Genomic DNA, 13465 nt, shown 5'->3' on the forward strand with positions numbered 1-13465 from the left:
GCACCCCCCTGTCAAGTGAAGGAGATCCAACTGAGGCAGCACAAGGAAACTCTCGAAAAAAGAACAAGGCTAGAGGAAGATCTGAGACAAAGAAATCTGACTTTTACCAGAGCTGACCAGAGGAAAGCACAAACACAGTCCCCCACTACCACAAATAATGCAGTCGAGTTTCCCACATTTGGGGAAATGACAGGGGTCAGCATACCCAGAATGCAATGAATGAACCTCACCCTGGGAGAACAATCTTCATGACAATGGTATCTCCTATGCAAAATAAGTTTGATTTGGGATAGGGCTGGGGAGGGCCGCTGCTCAGGCACATCTCTGTCAAGTAAAGGAGATTCAACTGAGGCAGCACAAGGGAACTCTCATCTGGGGACAACAACTGCAGGGAGAACACATATTTTCAGATGAACATGGGAGAGCAGAAGGCTGCCTAATACTGAAGCACCCCCAAACAACAAACCAAATGCAACAACTAGTACAAGCATTCCTGGGAAAAGGTCTGCAGAAGACGGATTTGCATACGGTGATGTCATCCAAGCAGTGGGCCAAAGTTGGCTGGAACCCTCATCTGCATATGAAAAGAGAAAAGGGGTATGCAGGGCATGGCGGCCTTTTGCGGCGCTTGGATGACCCTTAGTTCGCATTAAACACCTCCACCCTCCGTCGGTGTGGGGCTCATGTTGGCTATGCCCCAGCCCCTGAAGCATTCAAGCTGATTTCTTGCAGCAGCTGGGCACTGTAACAGCTCCAGAGCTGCTCTGTAAGGCAAGTAAAAGGGTGTTGGCCCTGCAGCACTACCTGTAATTTGCATTGTGCGTTGGAAGGCACAAAGTAAGCAGACAGGAGAAGTCAGGAGAGTGCACAAGGGCAAGGGCAGGGGCTCAAGAAAAGAGAAGTGGAAACAGACAGCAAACTAGGCTGGAGAGAGACCTGAGACAAAGAGATCTGAATTATACGAGTAGCCGACCAGAGGAAACACAAATTATGTAGTCAAGTGTCCCACATTTGGGGAAATCGTAGGAGCAGCACACCCAGAGTGCAATGGGTGAGCCTTGCCCTGGGAGAAGCACCTTCCTGATCATAGTATCTCACCTGGCAGGTAAGTAGGAGTTGGGCTAGAGCTGGGGAGGGTCGCTGCTCGGGCACCCCCCTGTCAAGTGAAGGAAATCCAACTGAGGCAGCACAAGGAAACTCTCAAAAAAAGAACAAGGCTAGAGGAAGATCTGAGACAAAGAAATCTGACTTTTACCAGAGCTGACCAGAGGAAAGCACAAACACAGTCCCCCACTACCACAAATAATGCAGTCGAGTTTCCCACATTTGGGGAAATCACAGGGGTCAGCATACCCAGAATGCAATGAATGAACCTCACCCTGGAAGAACAATCTTCATGACCATGGTATCTCCTATGCAAAATAAGTATGATTTGGGATAGGGCTGGGGAGGGCCGCTGCTCAGGCACATCTCTGTCAAGTAAAGGAGATTCAACTGAGGCAGCACAAGAGAACTCTCATCTGGGGACAACAACTGCAGGGAGAACACATATTTTCAGATGAACATGGGAGAGCAGAAGGCTGCCTAATACTGAAGCACCCCAAACAACAAACCAAATGCAACAACTAGTACAAGCATTCCTGGGGGAAGGTCTGCAGAAGACGTATTTGCATACGGTGATGTCATCCAAGCAGTGGGCCAAAGTTGGCTGGAACCCTCATCTGCATATGAAAAGAGAAAAGGGGTATGCAGGGCATGGCGGCCTTTTGCGGCGCTTGGATGACCCTTAGTTCGCATTAAACACCTCCACCCTCCGTCGGTGTGGGGCTCATGTTGGCTATGCCCCAGCCCCTGAAGCATTCAAGCTGATTTCTTGCAGCAGCTGGGCACTGTAACAGCTCCAGAGCTGCTCTGAAAGGCAAGTAAAAGGGTGTGGGCCCTGCAGCACTACCTGTAGTTTGCATTGTGCGTTGGAAGGCACAAAGTAAGCAGACAGGAGAAGTCAGGAGAGTGCACAAGGGCATAGAAGGCAGCGGCTCAAGAAAAGAGAAGTGGAAACAGACAGCAAACTAGGCTGGAGAGAGACCTGAGACAAAGAGATCTGAATTATACGAGAGCCGACCAGGGGAAACGCAAATTATGCAGTCAAGTTTCCCACATTTGGGGAAATCGCAGGAGCAGCACACCCAGAGTGCAATGGGTGAGCCTTGCCCTGGGAGAAGCACCTTCATGATCATAGTATCTCACCTGGCAGTTATGTAGGAGTTGGGCTAGAGCTGGGGAGGGTCGCTGCTCGGGTACCCCCCTGTCAAGTGAAGGAGATCAAACTGAGGCAGCACAATGGAACTCTTGAAAGAAGAACAAGGCTAGAGGAAGATCTGAGACAAAGAAATCTGACTTTTACCAGAGCTGACCAGAGGAAAACACAAACACAGTCCCCCACTACCACAAATAATGCAGTTGAGTTTCCCACATTTGGGGAAATCACAGGGGTCAGCATACACAGAATGCAATGAATGAACCTCACCCTGGGAGAACAATCTTTATGACCATGGTATCTCCTATGCAAAATAAGTATGATTTGGGATAGGGCTGGGGAGGGCCGCTGCTCAGGCACATCTCTGTCAAGTAAAGGAGATTCAACTGAGGCAGCACAAGGGAACTCTCATCTGGGGACAACAACTGCCGGGAGAACACATATTTTCAGATGAACATGGGAGGGCAGAAGGCTGCCTAATACTGAAGCACCCCCAAACAACAAACCAAATGCAACAACTAGTACAAGCATTCCTGGGGGAAGGTCTGCAGAAGACGGATTTGCATACAGTGATGTCATCCAAGCAGTGGGCCAAAGTTGGCTGGAACCCTCATCTGCATATGAAAAGAGAAAAGGGGTATGCAGGGCATGGCGGCCTTTTGCGGCGCTTGGATGACCCTTAGTTCGCATTAAACACCTCCACCCTCCGTCGGTGTGGGGCTCATGTTGGCTATGCCCCAGCCCCTGAAGCATTCAAGCTGATTTCTTGCTGCAGCTGGGCACTGTAACAGCTCCAGAGCTGCTCTGTAAGGCAAGTAAAAGGGTGTGGGCCCTGCAGCACTACCTGTAGTTTGCATTGTGCGTTGGAAGGCACAAAGTAAGCAGACAGGAGAAGTCTGGAGAGTGCACAAGGGCATAGAAGGCAGCGGCTCAAGAAAAGAGAAGTGGAAACAGACAGCAAACTAGGCTGGAGAGAGACCTGAGACAAAGAGATCTGAATTATACGAGAGCCGACCAGGGGAAACACAAATTATGCAGTCAAGTTTCCCACAGGAGTATATAGGATACGACCCAGTGGTACCTGACGACATAGATACTAACAGCTATTTAATAACATTACGCTAGAAAGTGATTATTAGCAACATATATATCTATATAAACAACCCCGCCAGGGTTGTGCCTTCAAAAATAATCACACACGGACACGCTTTTTAAACCTTTTTTTCACATCTCTTTATTCTTCTTATGCACATGTATGTTAGTTCTGTGATTTTAACCTTTATGTTTCACTGCAGTTTGGGATAATAATATTAATATTTATCCAATTTTAATACATACTTAATAAAGGTTATATTTTATGATTCATTCATTCTGTCCAGTGCGTCAACAGTGCAGATTTCTTCTTGTTTTTTCTCCCAAATTCTATAACAATGACAGTAAATGTTGTTTCTTTTCAAACAGAACTTTCTTGACCATGCTTCTTGCTTGAAAGATCTGGGAGCACATGGAAAACAGTACAAACCATGCAGTATCACAAGAGCCTTTATTTGATATTTCATGAAGATAGAGCAGAATTGAGGACACGTCAACTATTTCTGCCGAAGGTGGTTCATCTTTCCACATGGTGCCTTTGGCCACTGACACCTTCGTTGAGTCAAAGTCTCTGGCTGTGGTCAGAACTTTGAAAATTTATGTCACCAGAACGGTTCAGATTAGGAAAACAGAGGCTCTGTTTGTCCTGTATGCTCCCAACAGGATTGGGTGTCCTGCTTCCATGTAGACAATTATGCGCTGGATCTGTGGTAAGATTCAGCATGCTCATTCCACGGCAGGATTGCCGTTACTTAATTAGGTGAAGACCCATTCTACTAGAAAGGTGGGTTCATCCTGGGCAGCTGGTCGGGGAGTCTCGGCATTGCAACTTTGCCGAGCAGCTATTTAGTAAACACTTTTGCTAAGTTTTACAAGTTTTAGAGTAAAGGAGATTCAACTGAGGCAGCACAAGGGAACTCTCATCTGGGGACAACAACTGCAGTGAGAACACATATTTTCAGATGAACATGGGAGGGCAGAAGGCTGCCTAATACTGAAGCACCCCCAAACAACAAACCAAATGCAACAACTAGTACAAGCATTCCTGGGGGAAGGTCTGCAGAAGACGGATATGCATATAGTGATGTCATCCAAGCAGTGGGCCAAAGTTGGCTGGAACCCTCATCTGCATATGAAAAGAGAAAAGGGGTATGCAGGGCATGGCGGCCTTTTGCGGCGCTTGGATGACCCTTAGTTCGCATTAAACACCCCCACCCTCCTTCGGTGTGGGGCTCATGTTGGCCATGCCCCAGCCCCTGAAGCATTCAAGCTGATTTCTTGCAGCAGCTTGGCACTGTAACAGCTCCAGAGCTGCTCTGTAAGGCAAGTAAAAGGGTGTGGGCCCTGCAGCACTACCTGTAGTTTGCATTGTGCATTGGAAGGCACAAAGTAAGCAGACAGGAGGAGAAGTCAGGATAGTCCACAAGGGTATAGAAGGGAGGGGCTCAAGAAAAAAGAAGTGGAAACAGACAGCAAACTAGGCTGGAGAGAGACCTGAGACAAAGAGATCTGAATTATATGAGAGCCGACCAGGGGAAACATAAATTATGCAGTCAAGTTTCCCACATTTGGGGAAATCGCAGGGGCAGCACACCCAGGTGAGATACTATAATCAGGAAGGTGCTTCTCCCAGGGCAAGGCTCACCCATTGCACACTGGGTGTGCTGCTCCTACGATTTCCCCAAATGTGGGACACTTGACTGCATAATTTGTGTTTCCTCTGGTCGGCTCTCGTATAATTCAGATCTCTTTGTCTCAGGTCTCTCTCCAGCCTAGTTTGCTCTCTGTTTCCACTTCTTTTTTCTTGAGCCCCTCCCTTCTATACCCTTGTGCACTATCCTGACTTCTCCTCCCGTCTGCTTACTTTGTGCCTTCCAATGCACAATGCAAACTACAGGTAGTGCTGCAGGGCCCACACCCTTTTACTTGCCTTACAGAGCAGCTCTGGAGCTGTTACAGTGCCCAGCTGCTGCAAGAAATCAGCTTGAATGCTTCATGGGATGGGGCATGGCCAACATGAGCCCCACACCAAAGGAGGGTGGGGGTGTTTAATGCGATCTAGGGGTCATCCAAGCACCGCAAAAGGCCGCCATGCCCTGCACGCCCCTTTTCTCTTTTCATATGCAGATGAGGGTTGAAGCCAACTTTGACCCACTGCTTGGATAACATCACCATATGCAAATCCATCTGCTGCAGGCCTTCCCCCAGGAATGCTTGCACTAGTTGTTGCATTTGGTTTGTTGTTTGGGGGTGCTTCAGTATTAGGCAGCCTTCTGCCCTCCCATGTTCATCTGAAAATATGTGTTCTCCCTGCAGTTGTTGTCCCCATATGAGAGTTCCCTTGTGCTGCCTCAGTTGAATCTCCTTTACTTGACAGAGATGTGCCTGAGCAGCGGCCCTCCCCAGCCCTATCCCAAATCATACTTATTTTGCATAGGAGACACCATGGTCATGAAAATTGTTCACCCAGGGTGAGGTTCATTCATTGCATTCTGGGTATGCTGACCCCTGTGATTTACCCAAATGTGGGAAACTCGCCTGCATTATTTGTGGTAGTTGGGGACTGTGTTTGTGTTTTCCGCTGGTCAGCTCTGGTAAAAGTCAGATTTCTTTGTCTCAGATCTTCCTCTAGCCTTGTTCTTCTTTCGAGAGTTCCATTGTGCTGCCTCAGTTGGATCTCCTTCACTTGACAGGGGGGTGCCCGAGCAGCGACCCTCCCCAGCTCTAGCCCAACTCCTACTTACCTGCCAGGTGAGATACTATGATCTTGAAGGTGCTTCTCCCAGGGCAAGGCTCAACCATTGCACTCTGGGTGTGCTGCCCCTGCGATTTCCCCAAATATGGGAAACTTGACTGCATAATTTGTGTTTCCCCTGGTCGGCTCTCGTATAATTCAGATCTCTTTGTCTCAGGTCTCTCTCCAGCCTAGTTTGCTGTCTGTTTCCACTTCTCTTTTCTTGAGCCGCTCCCTTCTATGCCCTTGCGCACTATCCTGACTTCTCCCGTCTGCTTACTTTGTGCCTTCCAACGCACAATGCGAACTACAGGTAGTGCTGCAGGGCCCACACCCTTTTATTTGCCTTACAGAGCAGCTCTGGAGCTGTTACAGTGCCCAGCTGCTGCAAGAAATCAGCTTGAATGCTTCAGGGGCTGGGGCATAGCCAACATGAGCCCCACACCGAAGGAGGGTGGAGGTGTTTAATGCGAACTAGGGGTCATCCAAGCGCCGCAAAAGGCTGCCATGCCCTGCATAACCCTTTTCTCTTTTCATATGCAGATGAGGGTTCCAGCCAACTTTGGCCCACTGCTTGGATGACATCACCGTATGCAAATTCGTCTCCTGCAGACCTTCCCCCAGGAATGCTTGTACTAGTTATTGCATATGGTTTGATATTTGATGGTGCTTCAGTATTAGGCAGCCTTCCGCCCTCCCATGTTCATCTGAAAAAATGTGGTCTCCCTGCAGTTGTTGTCCCCAGACGAGAGTTCCCTTGTGCTTCCTCAGTTGAATCTCCTTAACTTGACGGGGGAGGGGCTTGCCCGAGCAGCCACCCTCCCCAGCCCTATCCCAACTCATACTTATTTTGCATATGAGATCTCTATATCATGAAGATTGTTATCACAGGGTGAAGTTCATCCATTATATTTTAAAATAGGAAGGTTCAAATTACATATTTGAATTGCATCTATGTGCTGGATTCAAATGTCCCCCCCCCTTCCTTTCTCAATTGTGCCCATCAGCAGCTATTCTAAGGTTGCTGCCAATGGGTGTGACACATTAATTTCTTCTGTGGGGTACACTGGACTCCACAAGGATTCACATTGGGGTGTAGAGTAGGATCTTGATCTGAGGCACCAACCGGCTCAAAGCTTTTGACTGTTCCCAAGATGCTCAGCGCATTCTCCTCTATAACCCCGCTTCCATGAACAGGGAGCTCAGTTTGTAGTTGGTGCCTTCAGTAGCAGGCCACTTAACAGGGGCCTGCCTCAGGCAGCCTATTCTTAGCTATTAATTTTGACAAGAAAATAAGAACTTTTTTTATGAGAATCTACAAGGGCTGCAGCAGGCTAGGTCTAATAGACATCTTTACTGCAGCTTCATCACTCCCAGCGGCGCTGTATACTCCCGTGCCCTGGTTGCTGGGTCACTGCAGCGGAGGCTCCGGTTTCTTCCTAAGGTCAGTCACACACGCACCGCCCTTCCGGATCACGAGGCCGCTGATGAAGGGGAGCGTGGCCGTAGGGGGTGGACCGTGTGCGCACTGGCGTGGACACTGATTACTGGGCAGCCGCTCCACGAGCCACCAGGTACAGTTAAGGAGCACAGGTCTGGGGTTTTTTCTCCCATATTAAACCAATTTTGTACTGCCCGCAGCGCATTGTGATAGGTAATAGGGCCTGATTCAGGTTGGATTGCAATCACAGTAAGCGATCCAACTGCAAAAATTGCTAAGAGCATACGCATGTGCCTGCATTTTCTGCGGCACCCCGCAGAGAATGCGATCGCCTCTGCCTGTCAATCGGGGCAGGGGGGGAGAGGGGGGTCAGCAACACTCCATTTCCAAGTCAGGGATGGAGCGGTGCGGGGGCAAGGCTTCAAAATGGGGTCTGCAACGGAGGAGACACAGGGGGCGTGGTCACAGCGGCTGTATGACATCACATTCAGCCGCTGTGATCACAAAAATGGTGGCGGCTTCCTGCGCGCACATACAGTCTGCACCAGCAGGAGGCTACACCATTTTTTATGATCACGCTGAACTGCAGTGCGACTGCAATTACAGATTGGTCAAGAAGGGAGGCGTCATGCTGGGTGGCCATGTCCTGTCAGTGTGCAGGAGCCAGCACCGCTCACACACTAGTCCCCGGGTGCAGCCCCCAACCCCCGGGACACCCGGAGCAACAAAATGTAGATTCAGGCCACCAGGCCACGCCCCTACCTATGAAACCATGCCTCCTTTTTACCATTGCGCTGCTTATCTGCGCGCACTGCATTACAATCTCCTTCGCCACCTCTCTGGGTGTCACCAGTGATAGTGACACCTCTGCCATGCTTGTAGCAGCTGGTCCTAAGATCTACGCCTCAAGCCCTGAGTGTTTGCCCTTGTGACTTGTTGATCATCATAGCGAAGCAGATGCTTACAGAAAACTGCAGGGGCTTAGATTGAAAATAAAAAAATATATGGGTATAAGGTAGAGAGGAGCGGGTTCGGTTCTCCGAGAACCGAATTCCCCACGAACTCCACGTGGTTTACACTGGTCCGAGGCAGGCTCGGTTGTTCCCGCCTGACTCGGAAAACCTGAACAAGGGAAAATGTCATCATCCCGCTGTCGGATTCTCGCGAGATTCGGATTTCATATAAAGAGCTGCGCGTTGCCGCCATTTTTACTCGTGCATTGAAGAGGGAGCGGAGAGGACGTGGCTATGTTCTCTCAGTGGAAATCTCAATATCAGTGCTCAGTATCAGTGGTTACTTATTGCTGCTCAGTAATACTAGTAGTGTGTCTCTCCTGCTCAGTGTCAGTTCTCAGTAGTATCCTCATCAGTGCTCAGTATCACTGCTCATTGTCTTGTGCTGCATTGTGGTGCTCAGCATACTACAGTACATTACTAATAGTCCAGTGCTGCATCTTGCTGCTCAGTGTCAGTTCTAGTATCCTCATCAGTGCTCACTATCACTGCTCATTACATTGTGGTGTTCTGTATACTACAGTAACATAGTAATATAGTAACATATAGTAATATAGTTTTTGAGGTTGAAAAGAGGCAAATTGCCCATCGTGTTCAACCTGTTTTAAGTTGTGATGATTCTACATACTTGCTGAATAATGTTTTATGACTAGTTAACTACTACAACTCATGTTACCCCCGGATTAACCATGTTGATATTTTAAGTATTATAACCTTGGATAGCTTTTTCATTCAGAAATGTATCCATTCCTTTTTTAAATCCAATTACAGAGTCCGCCATTACCACCTTCCCTGGCAGGGAATTCCACATCCTGATTGCCCTAACAGTGAAGATCATAGTATCTCACCTGGCAGGTAAGTAGGAGTTGGGCTAGAGCTGTGGAGGATTGCTGCTTGGGCACCCCCTGTCAAGTGAAGGAGATCCAACTGAGGCAGCACAAGGGAACTCTCGAAAGAAGAACAAGGCTAGAGGAAGATCTGAGACAAAGAAATCTGACTTTTACCAGAGCTGACCAGAGGAAAGCACAAACACAGTCCCCCACTACCACAAATAATGCAGTCGAGTTTCCCACATTTGGGGAAATCACAGGGGTCAGCATACCCAGAATGCAATGAATGAACCTCACCCTGGGAGAACAATCTTCATGACCAAGGTATCTCCTATGCAAAATAAGTATGATTTGGGATAGGGCTGGGGAGGGCCGCTGCTCAGGCACATCTCTGTCAAGTAAAGGAGATTCAACTGAGGCAGCACAAGGGAACTCTCATCTGGGGACAACAACTGCAGGGAGAACACATATTTTCAGATGAACATGGGAGGGCAGAAGGCTGCCTAAAACTGAAGCACCCCCAAACAACGAACCAAATGCAACTACTAGTGCAAGCATTCCTGGGGGAAGGCCTGCAGCAGATGGATTTGCATATGGTGATGTCATCCAAGCAGTGGGTCAAAGTTGGCTTCAACCCTCGTCTGCATATGAAAAGAAAAAAGGGGTGTGCAGGGCATGGCGGCCTTTTGCGGCGCTTGGATGACCCCTAGTTCGCATTAAACACCTCCACCCTCCTTCGGTGTGGGGCTCATGTTGGCTATGCCCCAGCCCCTGAAGCATTCAAGCTGATTTCTTGCAGCAGCTGGGCACTGTAACAGCTCCAGAGCTGCTCTGTAAAGCAAGTAAAAGGGTGTGGGCCCTGCAGCACTACCTGTAGTTTGCATTGTGCGTTGGAAGGCACAAAGTAAGCAGATGGGAGAAGTCAGGATAGTGCACAAGGGTATAGAAGGGAGGGGCTCAAGAAAAAAGAAGTGGAAACAGACAGCAAACTAGGCTGGAGAGAGACCTGAGACAAAGAGATCTGAATTATATGAGAGCCGACCAGGGGAAACACAAATTATGCAGTCAAGTTTCCCACATTTGGGGAAATCGCAGGGGCAGCACAGCCAGAGTGCAATGGGTGAGCCTTGCCCTGGGAGAAGCATCTTCATGATCATAGTATCTCACCTGGCAGGTAAGTAGGAGTTGGGCTAGAGCTGGGGAGGGTCGCTGCTCGGGCACCCCCCTGTCAAGTGAAGGAGATCCAACTGAGGCAGCACAAGGGAACTCTCGAAAGAAGAACAAGGCTAGAGGAAGATTTGAGACAAAGAAATCTGACTTTTACCAGAGCTGACCAGAGGAAAGCACAAACACAGTCCCCCACTACCACAAATAATGCAGTTGAGTTTCCCACATTTGGGGAAATCACAGGGGTCAGCATACCCAGAATGCAATGAATGAACCTAACCCTTGGAGAACAATCTTCATGACCATGGTATCTCCTATGCAAAATAAGTATGATTTGGGATAGGGCTGGGGAGGGCCGCTGCTCAGGCACATCTCTGTCAAGTAAAGGAGATTCAACTGAGGCAGCACAAGGGAACTCTCATCTGGGGACAACAACTGCAGGGAGAACACATATTTTCAGATGAACATGGGAGGGCAGAAGGCTGCCTAATACTGAAGCACCCCCAAACAACAAACCAAATGCAACAACTAGTGCAAGCATTCCTGGGGGAAGGCCTGCAGCAGATGGATTTGAATATGGTGATGTCATCCAAGCAGTGGGTCAAAGTTGGCTTCAACCCTCGTCTGCATATGAAAAGAATAAAGGGGTGTGCAGGGCATGGCGGCCTTTTGCGGCGCTTGGATGACCCCTAGTTCGCATTAAACACCTCCACCCTCCTTCGGTGTGGGGCTCATGTTGGCTATGCCCCAGCCCCTGAAGCATTCAAGCTGATTTCTTGCAGCAGCTGGGCACTGTAACAGCTCCAGAGCTGCTCTGTAAAGCAAGTAAAAGGGTGTGGGCCCTGCAGCACTACCTGTAGTTTGTATTGTGCGTTGGAAGGCACAAAGTAAGCAGACGGGAGAAGTCAGGATAGTGCACAAGGGTATAGAAGGGAGGGGCTCAAGAAAAAAGAAGTGGAAACAGACAGCAAACTAGGCTGGAGAGAGACCTGAGACAAAGAGATCTGAATTATATGAGAGCCGACCAGGGGAAACACAAATTATGCAGTCAAGTTTCCCACATTTGGGGAAATCGCAGGGGCAGCACACCCAGAGTGCAATGGGTGAGCCTTGCCCTGGGAGAAGCATCTTCATGATCATAGTATCTCACCTGGCAGGTAAGTAGGAGTTGGGCTAGAGCTGGGGAGGGTCGCTGCTCGGGCACCCCCCTGTCAAGTGAAGGAGATCCAACTGAGGCAGCACAAGGGAACTCTCGAAAGAAGAACAAGGCTAGAGGAAGATCTGAGACAAAGAAATCTGACTTTTACCAGAGCTGACCAGAGGAAAGCACAAACACAGTCCCCCACTACCACAAATAATGCAGTTGAGTTTCCCACATTTGGGGAAATCACAGGGGTCAGCATACCCAGAATGCAATGAATTAACCTAACCCTGGGAGAACAATCTTCATGACCATGGTATCTCCTATGCAAAATAAGTATGATTTGGGATAGGGCTGGGGAGGGCCGCTGCTCAGGCACATCTCTGTCAAGTAAAGGAGATTCAACTGAGGCAGCACAAGGGAACTCTCATCTGGGGACAACAACTGCAGGGAGAACACATATTTTCAGATGAACATGGGAGGGCAGAAGGCTGCCTAATACTGAAGCACCCCCAAACAACAAACCAAATGCAACAACTAGTGCAAGCATTCCTGGGGGAAGGCCTGCCGCAGATGGATTTGCATATGGTGATGTCATCCAAGCAGTGGGTCAAAGTTGGTTCAAACACCTTTGCAAAGTTCTATAAGTTTGATACCCTGGCTGAGGAGGACCTCCTGTTTGCTCAATCGGTGCTGCAAAGTCATCCGCACTCTCCTGCCCGTTTGGGAGCTTTGGTATAATCCCCATGGTCCTTACGGAGTCCCCAGCATCCTCTAGGACGTAAGAGAAAATAAGATTTTAAACCTACCGGTAAATCTTTTTCTCGTAGTCCGTAGAGGATGCTGGGTGCCCGTCCCAAGTGCGGTCTACTTCTGCAAGACTTGTATATAGTTATTGCTTACATAAGGGTTATATGTTAGTTTTCATCGGTCTTGGACTGATGCTATGTTGTTTTCATACTGTTAACTGGGTAGTATATCACAAGTTATACGGTGTGATTGGTGTGGCTGGTATGAATCTTGACCTTGGATTAACAAAAATCCTTTCCTCGTACTGTCCGTCTCCTCTGGGCACAGTTTCTCTAACTGAGGTATGGAGGAGGGGCATAGAGGGAGGAGCCAGTGCACACCCAGATCTAAAGTCTTTCTTAAAGTGCCCATGTCTGCTGCGGAGCCCGTCTATCCCCCATGGTCCTTACGGAGTCCCCATCATCCTCTACGGACTACGAGAAAAAAAAATTACCGGTAGGTTTAAAATGTTATTTTTTTCTCTGCAACCCACTGCTAAATTGTGCTTCCTAGCTGTTTTTTATAAAATCACTTAATTAAATCTAACTCTGATTACGTCAGAGAAGGCCAGGTACCCTACACCATAAGAGGGGGTTTGAAATTTTGACTTGTCTACTTAAAGATCACCAAAATCTGATGACAAGGTCAATTACATCCCTGGGTGGGATTGAACCACCAACCTTTTGGTTAATAGCCCATGTAAGTGCAAGAAATCCTGAAGCACTCACTCATCATGGGAAAGTACCAATGTGTTTCTTACAAAAATTCTCCAGATTATTGACTTTTTAAAGTTTTTCTAGGAAACGTTCTAGATGAATGCTTATTAGCCTTTGTCAGTATTGACTTTCGCAAGGTGTCTCTGTGGCGCAATCGGTTAGCATGTTTGGCTATTAACCAAAAGGTTGGTGGTTCAATCCCACCCAGGGATGTAATTGACCTTGTAATCAGATTTTGGTGATCTTTAAGTAGACAAGTCAAAATTTCAAAAAACCCCCTTATGG

At 48.3% G+C, this 13465-nt stretch overlaps 12 non-coding genes and 2 pseudogenes across 12 annotated transcripts; 4 read left to right on the plus strand and 10 right to left on the minus strand.

Moving 5' to 3' along the window:
* Window positions 1–117: 117 nt before the first annotated feature.
* LOC135009070 (U1 spliceosomal RNA) lies at window positions 118–281 on the minus strand. Its single transcript, XR_010208659.1, has one exon. It is a non-coding gene; the product is annotated as a U1 spliceosomal RNA (small nuclear RNA).
* A 668-nt stretch (window positions 282–949) lies between these two features.
* Window positions 950–1113, minus strand: LOC135009188 (U1 spliceosomal RNA). The gene has a single exon (XR_010208764.1). It is a non-coding gene; the product is annotated as a U1 spliceosomal RNA (small nuclear RNA).
* A 152-nt stretch (window positions 1114–1265) lies between these two features.
* LOC135009310 (U1 spliceosomal RNA) lies at window positions 1266–1429 on the minus strand. The gene has a single exon (XR_010208867.1). It is a non-coding gene; the product is annotated as a U1 spliceosomal RNA (small nuclear RNA).
* A 670-nt stretch (window positions 1430–2099) lies between these two features.
* Window positions 2100–2262, minus strand: LOC135009215 (U1 spliceosomal RNA). Its single transcript, XR_010208786.1, has one exon. It is a non-coding gene; the product is annotated as a U1 spliceosomal RNA (small nuclear RNA).
* A 152-nt stretch (window positions 2263–2414) lies between these two features.
* On the minus strand, window positions 2415–2578 carry LOC135009014 (U1 spliceosomal RNA). Its single transcript, XR_010208604.1, has one exon. It is a non-coding gene; the product is annotated as a U1 spliceosomal RNA (small nuclear RNA).
* A 2361-nt stretch (window positions 2579–4939) lies between these two features.
* Window positions 4940–5095, plus strand: LOC135009236 (U1 spliceosomal RNA). The gene has a single exon (XR_010208797.1). It is a non-coding gene; the product is annotated as a U1 spliceosomal RNA (small nuclear RNA).
* Window positions 5096–5769: 674 nt separating this feature from the next.
* On the plus strand, window positions 5770–5933 carry LOC135009088 (U1 spliceosomal RNA). The gene has a single exon (XR_010208677.1). It is a non-coding gene; the product is annotated as a U1 spliceosomal RNA (small nuclear RNA).
* Window positions 5934–6085: 152 nt separating this feature from the next.
* On the plus strand, window positions 6086–6248 carry LOC135009204 (U1 spliceosomal RNA). Its single transcript, XR_010208778.1, has one exon. It is a non-coding gene; the product is annotated as a U1 spliceosomal RNA (small nuclear RNA).
* A 3303-nt stretch (window positions 6249–9551) lies between these two features.
* On the minus strand, window positions 9552–9715 carry LOC135009010 (U1 spliceosomal RNA). Its single transcript, XR_010208600.1, has one exon. It is a non-coding gene; the product is annotated as a U1 spliceosomal RNA (small nuclear RNA).
* Window positions 9716–10407: 692 nt separating this feature from the next.
* Window positions 10408–10549, minus strand: LOC135009192 (U1 spliceosomal RNA; annotated as a pseudogene).
* Window positions 10550–10701: 152 nt separating this feature from the next.
* On the minus strand, window positions 10702–10865 carry LOC135009007 (U1 spliceosomal RNA). Its single transcript, XR_010208597.1, has one exon. It is a non-coding gene; the product is annotated as a U1 spliceosomal RNA (small nuclear RNA).
* A 692-nt stretch (window positions 10866–11557) lies between these two features.
* LOC135009143 (U1 spliceosomal RNA) lies at window positions 11558–11699 on the minus strand (annotated as a pseudogene).
* A 152-nt stretch (window positions 11700–11851) lies between these two features.
* Window positions 11852–12015, minus strand: LOC135009232 (U1 spliceosomal RNA). The gene has a single exon (XR_010208795.1). It is a non-coding gene; the product is annotated as a U1 spliceosomal RNA (small nuclear RNA).
* A 1304-nt stretch (window positions 12016–13319) lies between these two features.
* Window positions 13320–13393, plus strand: TRNAN-AUU (transfer RNA asparagine (anticodon AUU)). The gene has a single exon. It is a non-coding gene; the product is annotated as a tRNA-Asn (tRNA).
* The last annotated feature ends 72 nt before the right edge of the window (window positions 13394–13465 follow it).

This window comes from Pseudophryne corroboree, unplaced genomic scaffold (genome assembly GCF_028390025.1).
Source record: "Pseudophryne corroboree isolate aPseCor3 unplaced genomic scaffold, aPseCor3.hap2 scaffold_225, whole genome shotgun sequence".
Lineage (NCBI taxonomy): Eukaryota > Metazoa > Chordata > Amphibia > Anura > Myobatrachidae > Pseudophryne > Pseudophryne corroboree.